General features: G+C 41.2%; 1 pseudogene; it reads right to left on the bottom strand.

The window, feature by feature from the left end:
* Positions 1 to 988: 988 nt before the first annotated feature.
* On the bottom strand, positions 989 to 2,075 carry LOC122448240 (annotated as a pseudogene).
* Between the last annotated feature and the right edge of the window lie 7,243 nt (positions 2,076 to 9,318).

The following is a 9,318-nucleotide window of genomic DNA, read 5'->3' as shown; positions in this document are numbered from 1 at the left end:
GTAGGAAAGGTCTAGAGAGCTTTGTGAAGCCAGCCCACGAGGAGGTTTAGCAGGCTTCAGAGTAACACTCTAAGATGCGATCACTAGAGTGCTGACTTCTCTTTTCCCCTCTTCATGGAAAAAGCACTGGACTTAGAGTCAGAAACCTGGATTCAATATTGGCTGTCACTAATTTGTTGTGCATCTTTGGGCAAGTCATTTCATCTCTTTGAGCCTTCGTTTCCGCATTTATAAAGCAAAACTAATGATCCTGCCCTCTCCACTCATGTGGAGGATCACATAAATGCTTGGGATTCACTTTGTAAACTAAACAGTTAATTGAGCAGATGTTAGGAAAAAGTTAGGTGTTGATAACCTTATCAAGAGGCATTATTTTAATCAGTGCTAGAGCCCCTATAAGGAAACTGGAACCCTCTCCTTTACCTCCTCTCTTAATTTTTTGTTCAACAAATATTTCTGAGATATCATTTGGGTGCTAGCTGGGGTGGGGGACATAAAGGAAATTAAGTTATAATTGCTTCCTATAGAAACATAGTAAGTTTGGGATAGATACATAAATAACAGACACCAAGAAGATAAAATAGTATGTGCTATATAAGAGGGAGAAGAAATATATTTGGGGAGTAGAGAGGAAAGAACAAATGTCTAGAGATGACGGGCAGTGAGATGGGCCTTGAATGACCAGCAGGGATGTGCTGGGTAGAGTGGGAAGTGAACTGTATACACAAAAGTGTAGAGATACATGAACGCCATGCTAAGGATAAAAAAAAATTATAAATGCAACTTTATTTATTTATTTATTTTGACTGCACCCTGCAGCATGTGGGATCTTAGTTCCCTGACCAGAGATTGAACCCATGCCCCCTGCAGTGGAAGCTCACTGCACTGGACCACCAGGAAAGTCCGTGTGCTAAGGATTTGGGACTTCACATTCTAAACCAGTAATTTTCAAAATGTGGTCCTGACCCTTGGGTGGGTCTGGAAGATCAGAATTATTTTCTTAATAATAGTAAGATGTTATTTTTCTTTTTAGCTCTCATTTTCTTTCTTTTTTTTTTTTTTTTTAGCTCTCATTTTCTTATGAGTGGACTGTGTGGTTGTCCAGAGGCCTCCTGACATGTCACAACAGACTGCACACGTAGGCATGAGAAGGCAACTATCTTCTATTAAGTCAGATTTAACAGGTTTTCAACACTGTAAGATGATAATATTATTTTAAATGAATTACTGTGTAAATATTTCTGTTTTTTTTTTAATTTTATTCATTTATTATTTATAGTTTGTTGCATTGGGTCTTTGTTGCTCTGTTGCTGGGGGAGCCGGGGCTACTGTTTGTTGTGGTACACGGGCTCTAGATACACGGACTCTAGGTACACCGGCTCTAGGTATACGGGCTTCAGTAGTTGCAGCATGTGGGCTTAGCAGTTGTGGTACACGGGCTTGGTTGCTCCATGGAATAAGGGATCTTCCCAGGCCAGGGGTCGAACCCATGTCCCCTGCATTGGCAGGCAAATTCTTAACCACTGGACCACCAGGGAATTCCCTGTAAATATTTTTTAAAAGCTTTGATTTCTAGTGTGGTAATTGTCAATAGATGTAATCTACATGTAGAAAGCTCTTTGGAGTCGTCAATAATTTTGAAGAATATAAAGGCAATCTTTTTTTTTTTCCAGTGGTCTGTGTGTTTTATTGACTGCTGGAAGCTCAGGCCTTGACTGCATACTTCCGGACGGGGTACAGCGGCTCCTTCCGCTGCTGCTTCTTGATCTTCAGGTTCTCTTCATGCTTGTTGAGCCGGCGGCGCATGGCACGTGTTTTCTTGGGCCGCAGATCCAGGGGCTTGTACTTCTTGCGCTTATAGAATTTCCTGAGGTTCTCTTTCTGAGTCTGGTTAATGACGGTCAGTACACGGGCGATGGATTTACGAACCACTCGGATCTTGGAGAGTTTGGAATCCGCGCCGCCTGTCACTTTAGCCACGCGCAGCTGGGACAGTTCCACCTTCAGGTCCTCCAGCTGTTTCAGCAGCTCCTCCTTCTTCTTGCGCGAAGGTCTCGAGCCTTAATCTTGGCCATGGCTGTATAGTCCGCCTCCCTAAAGGCAATCTTGAGACCAAAATGTTTGAGAACCTTGTTCTAGGTAGTAGGTCATCACTGAAGGGTTTTCAATAAAAGAATGACATGATAATATTTCAACAAATAGTTCAACAGGTATTTATTCAACACCTACTATACGCCTGGCACTAGACTAGGTGCTGGGCTTCCCTGGTGGCTTATCAGTAAAGAATCTGCCTGCAGTGCAGGAGAACTGGCTTCAAATTCTGGGTCAGGGAGATCCCCTGGAGAAGGAAATGACAACCCACTCCAATATTCTTGCCTGGGAAATCCCATAGACAGAGGAGCCTGGTGGGCTACAGTCCATGGGGTCACCCACAAAAGAGTTGGACACAACTTAGTGGCTAAGACAGCAACAATTCTAGGTGCTGGAATAGGGCAGTCAGCAAATCAAATCAAATTCCCTGTTTTCATGGAACTTATGTTATATCGGGTGTAACAGAACACAAACCAAATAATCAATATATATATAGTACTATATGTTGGTAATAGCTATTGAGAAAAGCAGGATACCAGGATATGAAAGCTGAAAGGTGTGTGTGTGTGTAATTTTGGATAGGATAGCCAGGGAAAACCTCAGTAAGAAGGTGCGTTTTCAGTAAAAACCTGAAGGAACAGAAAGACAGCGGACCATGCCATCATCTGAGAGAAATGAACTCAGGAGAGGAAATAGTAAGTGAAAAAATTCTGGGTCAAGAGCACGCCTCCAAGGTTTGAGGAATATCTTGGAGACCAGTGTGATTGGAGTGGAAGAAGGGTGAGGGTTTTAGAAAGTGAGGGTTAGGGAGGGAAGAGGTGCTCTCCCTGAGAAAGAAAAAAAAAAAAAAACAATAAAAACTTTTGAGAATTGAAGAAACATCTTCTAACTTATCTTTAAAGAAGGTAAGAACCAAAGAAGCACTTTGGTTACTACTGAGAACAAGTGGAAGGTTATAAGCAGAAAGGCCGGAAACGAGATTATCACAGTAATCCATCAAGTACAAGAGGATGGTGGTTTGAACCAGAGTCCAAGTGGGGTTGTTGGATGTAGTTGGATTCTCAAGAAATTTTGTAAAGTTGACCAAATGTACAGAAGATTGGATATGAGGTATGATAAAAAGTTAAGAGCAAAAAAAAAAAAGTTAAGAGCCAACCATTTTGAGTTTGAGTAACTAGGTTATGGAGTAACTAGGAGAATGGGGCTGCCATTATCTGACACAAATAAGGCTGCAAGAGGGATGGGTTGGAAGATAAATATCAAGAGCTTGGTTTTGGACATGTTAAGTGGGAGGTGTCTGTTAACTCCTGAATGGATGTGACAGGCAGGTCGGCTGTTTCAAGTGTGGGTCTGACTTCAGGAGAGAGGTCTAGAGGGGGAAAAGAATTTGGAGGTTCTCAGAATAAAGATAATATTTAAAAACTGAGGGACCAGATGAAATTACTCACGAGATGAATGATGGTGAGAGAGAAAAGTGTTCTAGCGCTTCAGTCCCCAAATCACTGCGGACGGTGACTGCAGCCACGAAATTAAAAGACGCTTGCTCCTTGGAAGGAAAGATATGACAAACCTAGACAGCATGTTAAAAAGCAGAGATACTACTTTGCCAACAAAGGTCCATCTAGTCAAAGCTGTTATGTTTTCCAGTAGTCATGTACAGATGTGAGAGCTGGACCATAAAGAAGGCTGAGCACTGAAGAAGTGATGCTTTCAAACTGCGGTGCTGAAGAAGACTTGTGAGAGTGCCTTGGACTGCAAGGAGAGCAAACCAGTCAATCCTAAAGGAAATCAACCCTGAATATTCATTGAAAGGACGGATGCTAAAGCTGAAGCTCCGATACTTTGGCCACCTGCTACAAGGAGCCAGCTCATTGAAAAAGACGCTTCAGTTCAGTTCAGTTCAGTTGCTCAGTTGTTTCTGACTCCTTGTGACTCCATGAACTGCAGCACGCTAGGCCTCCCTGTCCATCACCAACTCCCGGAGCCTACCCAAACTCATGTCCATTGAGTCGGTGATGCCATCCAATCATCTCATCCTCTGTCGTCCCCTTCTCCTCCTGACCTCAATCTTTCCCAGCATCAGGGTCTTTTCAAATGAGTCAGCTCTTTGCATCAGGTGGCCAAAGTACTGGAGTTTCAGCTTCAACATCAGTCCTTCCTGATGTTGGGAAATATGAAAGCAAAAGGAGAAGGAGGTGGCAGAGGATGAGATGGTTAGATAGCATTACTGACTCAATGAACATGAATTTGAGTAAACTCCAGGAGATAGCGAAGGACAGGGGAGCCTGGCGAGCTGCAGTCCATGGAGTTACAAAGAGTTGGACACAACTTAGCAACTGAACACAGCAAAGTGAAGGGGAATCGACAAAAGACACTGACAAGGAAGAAGAAAAAGAAGAAACCCAGGAGAGTGAGAAATTCTGGAAGAAAATATTTTAAGAAAGAGAGAATAAACAATTGTGTTACATGTTGCTTAGAGATCTAATCATATGCAGTTTAAGAAATAGTCATTGGACATAGAAGTAAAGTAAATGTCCATTAGTAGGTGAATGGATAAAGAAGATGTGGTACATACATAGAATGGAATACTACTCAGCCATAAAAAGAATGAATAATGGTTTTGGCAGCAACATGGATGGACCTAGAGATTATCATACTAAGTGAAATAAGTCTAAAAGAGAAAGACAAATACCATATGACATCACTTATATGTGAAATCTAAAGTAGGACACAAATGAACTTCTTTACAAAGCAGAAACAGACTCATAGACAGAGAGAACAGATTTGTGATTATCAGCGGGGAGGGATGTAGGGGAGGGATGATTGGGAGTTGGGGATTAGCAGATGCAAACTCTTATATACAGAATGGATAAACAACAACCTACTGTATAGCATGAGGAACTATGTCCTATATCCTGTAATTAGCCATAATGGAACAGAATATGAAAAACAATATGCAATAAAAAATGGTCATTGTATTAACTGATGTGGAGGAGTCAGTGATCTTGAGAAGAGCAATTTTGGGGCATGTAAGGGATGAAAATCTGATTTGGAGTAAGTTCAAGAGAATAGAAGAGGAATCGAAAATGTTGAGTGTGTATATATACCTTTTTCAAGCTTTGCTACAAAGGGAAGGAGAACATGTGGCAGCTGGAGAAGGAAGTAAGTCAAAAGAGGGTCAATTGTTTTTGTTTGTTTTCAGTATGGGAGAAATAATGTTTAGATGCTGGCCGAGAATGCTCCAGAAGACAGAGAAAATTTGATGCTGCAGGAGAGGGGGAGCATTGCTGAAGCCACATCCTTCAACATACAAGTATACAAGTGGAGAGCTGGCTATGAGCCAGGACACTTCATCCACAGATAGGGGGAAGAAGAGGATTTGTAGGAGTGTAAGCTTGGTGCCAGAGTGGCAGAGAGTAGAGGGGAACTTGTACTTATTGGCTACTTGCTTTTGTCCAGCATTGTGCTGGATGCTCTCCTCATACTAGTCTTTGATATAAGTGGGTGATATAAGAGGGAGATGGATTATAAGGCTGTTGGAACAAAGGTAAAAATGTGGAGAACCGCACTAATGTTCCTAAAGTTTTAAGACACTCTGCTCTATGTGTTCCCTCCCATAGAACTTTTTCTTTTTTCTCTAAATCACCTTGGCTTATCATTGTAGATATCAGAATGCCTTCCATTTGGTGATAAAGATACTTTGCTTGGCCAAACTTGAGTCAGGCTCCTAAATCCTTTCCTGGACCATCTGTGCACATGTCCTCATAAACATCTAATTTTATTTTTAAAATAGTTCTTTTTTTAAAAAAAAAAACTTGTTTTATTATTAATATTGTTATTTCATTAGAAAAAATTTTTTCTTTAATCTTTTGGCTGCATTACAGCATGTGGGATCTTAGTTCCCCAACCAGGGATTGAAATTGCATCCCCCAGCATTGGAAGCACAGTCTTAACCACTTGACAGCGAGGGAAATCCCTATTTCATTAATTTTTATTTTTTGGCCATGCCATGTGCCATGTGGGATCTTAGTTCCCCTACCAGGGATTGAACCCTTGCCCCTTGCTTTGGAAGCTTTGGAGTTTTAACTACTGGGCCCACCAGGGAAGTCCCATAAATGTCTAATTTTAGCAGGAACCCAGCTAAGTCAGTTTAACCAGAAGCCTCCCCTCCCCTCAATATCTGATCATCCTCAATATCTCATCAGGTCCCTCATCCTCCACCATCCCTCAGGTGATATCTAATCACCCTGGCTAATCTTCAGCAGGAATCCTGTTAAGTTGGTTTAACCAGAATCCCCTTACCCCTGCTGTTTCTTCTCAGCATCTTCTAGTAATTTTCCATTCCCTGCTCTTTGCCTACAAATTCCCACCTGCCCATTCTGCATTCATAGTTGAGCCTAATATCTCTCCCCCAGGGCAAAATTCCATTGCAGTGGACCCTATATCTATTGCAATTGTCCCCCTCCAAGAATAAAGTCTTCCCTACAGTGCTTTAACAAGTGTCACTGAATATTTTTCCCCTTTAACATTGAGTAGGAAGAAAGGAACTTGTTAGCTCAACTACAGTATAGCGATGCCTGCTTCTTCTAAAGAAGAAAACTATGGAGTGGTCCCCACAGTCTGCAGCACTGGGCTGCTCTTGGTACTGGAGGGCCCTGGGCCTGAGATGAGGCAAATTTACACAAAAGATAAAGACAGAAAGAAAATACAGGGATAGAGGAGAGTGATGTTCTGATTTTGAATCTGAAAGGAAGTATAGCTGGGAGGTTGGAGGGCATGATCCATCTCAGGAAGTCCTCATTTCTCTCCTCCCTCTGAATTCCTAGTTCAACAGCTGACATTTAATGAGGGCTTATTATGTGCAAAGCAATTTATCTTCATTATGTCACTTAGTCTTCACAATTAGCCTGTGAGGCAGATTCAAAGGAAAGATGAGAGGAGAAGCAATCTACCTGATAATACACCTGGAAAATGGCAAAAGCAAGACTAAAACCCAAGTGTCTGACACTAAAGCTTGTGTCTTTAATGCCTTGTTCCTTTGTACATTCATTAATCACCTCAAAAATTCTATAAACATTACTAAGCAACTATTCCGAAAGGTGTTATGGTGAATGAGACTGTCTACAGGTTACAGAGTTAAGACTTGAGCATGCATGTGTGTGTGCAAAGTCGCTCAGTCCTGTCCAACTCTTTGCAGCCCCATGGATTGTAGCCAGTCAGCCTCCATTGTCCATGGGATTCTCCAGGCAAGAATACTGGAGTGGGTTGCCATGCCCTCCTCCAAGGGATCTTCCCGACCCAGGGAGGGAACACAGGTCTCTTACATCTCCTGCATTGGCAGGCGGGTTCTTTACCACTAGTGTCACCTGGGAAGCCCTTGAGCACAAGCTGTGTCAAAAGACCACAAAAAGTTACAACGTCCTCTAAGATTTCAGAGGGGGTGAGGTCACCCTGGCTGGGGAAAATCAGAGCTCAACAAGGCTTCCAACAGAAATAGCATTTGAGATGAGCCTAACCAAGTAATATGTTTAAAACTAATTGTTTCATGTGCAATATACACTGAACATTACCACACATGTGTTTAAAAGTTATAAGCAATGACAAGAGTATGTGAAGTTTTAATTGGCACAAAGTGGGGATGAAGGCATGGAGGAAGGAAAGGATCTGATTGCTCAAGATGTAGAGAGGTCCTGGTTCAATCTCTTACCTCTGTCTCAGAATCCAGCCTCAAATGACTCCAGGTTATTTTCCACTTAGATTTTTTCCTTAGGAACATCCTCAAAGTGATGTGCATTCAATAAAACACACTCAGTCATTTAAGAAAATGAGGAAGTACTTTATAAAATGTTAGGAAATTATTTCCAATATAAGATGTTAAATGAAGGAAAGTGCAGAATACTGGGTATAATGGGAAAAAAAGAGTGTGTGTGGATATATGTGTGTGTGTATGTTCAATCCCTTGTTTACAATAAAATATGAAAAAACACCCAGGGCACAGATAATAGTCATTGCCTTCCTAGAGAGGAAATATGTGGCTTGAGGACATGGCGAGAGGAAGATTTTCACTGTATACTTCTATGACTCTTTAACCATGTAGATATATTATCTATTAAAAATATATACACATAGTGACTTCCCTAGCAGTCCAGTGGTTAAGACTTCACCTTCCAATGCATAGGGTGTGGGTTCAGTCCCTGGTTGGGGAGCTACAACCCCACATGCCTCAAGGCCAAAAAGTCAAAACATAAAACAGAATCAATATCATTACAAATTCAATAAAGACTTTAAAAATGGTCCACATCAAATATAAATAAGTAGATAAATAAATGGGCTTCCCCGGTGGCTCAGATGGTAAAGAATCTGCCTGCAGTACAGGAGACCTGGGTTCGATCCCTGCAGCAGGAAGATTCCCTGGAGAAAGGCATGGTAAGCCACTCCAGTATTCTCACCTGGAGAATTCCATGGACGGAGGAGGCTGGCAGGCTACAGTCCATGGGTTTGCAAAGAGTTGGATATGACTGAGCAACTAACACTAACACTTTCTTCCAAAGGAATGTAGCTCCTGCAGAGGTAGGGGGCAGAAAAGCAAACTTAGTTACAGACAAACACAGTTAGGAGCACTTAAAGTTAAAAAAAAAGGAAAAAAGCTAGGAATGTTCAAACCTGCTCACTGTTCTATCTAACTTCTATCTAGATAAATAAGTAAATTTAAGTTGAACTTTTGAAAAACTAAGTGTATTAGTTTCTAAAGGACATTATCTGAAAGGAGGCCATTTATATTATGATATGGGGACTTCCCTGGAGATCCAGTGGTTAAGACTCCACCCTTCCAAGGCAGATGGCAAGGATTTGATCCCTGGGCGGGAGCCAAGAACTGACATGCCATCAGTGGCACAGCCAAAATAATAATAATAAAAAATAAATATATTATGATATGGTAGAAGCAAAAGCAGTTTACTTAGGTGGTCAGTTTCAAAATTTCAGGCCTTGATTTGCATGGCCAAAAATATATCGGAAATAAAAAGAAAAAAAACAATAAACTAAAGGTAAAATATTTATTATTAATATTCTTAACATAAGACAGCTCTTTAGAAACCAATAAGAAAAGGATCCATTACCCAGTTTAGAAATGGCAAAGGATAAATGGGCTTCGTGTAAACAGAAACATGGACTTCTGCTCTTCTTTTTAAAGTCCAACTTCATTTGTAACTAGAGAAAGGCAAATTG

Source organism: Cervus canadensis, chromosome 10 (assembly GCF_019320065.1).
Source record: "Cervus canadensis isolate Bull #8, Minnesota chromosome 10, ASM1932006v1, whole genome shotgun sequence".
NCBI lineage: Eukaryota > Metazoa > Chordata > Mammalia > Artiodactyla > Cervidae > Cervus > Cervus canadensis.
Note: the sequence above shows the minus strand (reverse complement) of the source record. Positions and strands in the feature narration are given on the sequence as shown.